Below are 455 nucleotides of genomic sequence, written 5' to 3'. Positions count from 1 at the left end.
TAAATGTTATTATGAATCACATAGATCACATAGAGATGTGAACCAACAGCTAGTTGTATCCCTGAACCATTGAGGATCACACAAGTATCAGATTCCGTGTTCCCGTTAAGATAGTCATATTTCAAGGAGTTGAAATATGACGACTATAGTTTGATAGCGATCAAACAAGAAACTTATAAATGTGAAAATATGATAGAGATCCTTTCCCTAATCTTGTTTCGAATTTATTGAAAGTGAAAATATGACTTTAGACAGATATCAATTGTAGGGTATAGTGTTTGACACTACAAAAAACCCGATTGAATAAAGAAGAAAAAAAAAATATTTAATCATCTTGGTAAAGAGTAGTCCTAGTTGATATATCTTAATATTAGAAGAAATCATTGCGACAACACAAATTCAACAATTTTTATAAAGAAAATTACGTGTAGACCTATTTTCGTTTTTGTGATATA

This window comes from Primulina huaijiensis, chromosome 18, assembly GCF_012295235.1.
Source record: "Primulina huaijiensis isolate GDHJ02 chromosome 18, ASM1229523v2, whole genome shotgun sequence".
Classification (NCBI taxonomy): Eukaryota; Viridiplantae; Streptophyta; class Magnoliopsida; order Lamiales; family Gesneriaceae; genus Primulina; species Primulina huaijiensis.
This window is presented reverse-complemented; position numbering follows the sequence as displayed.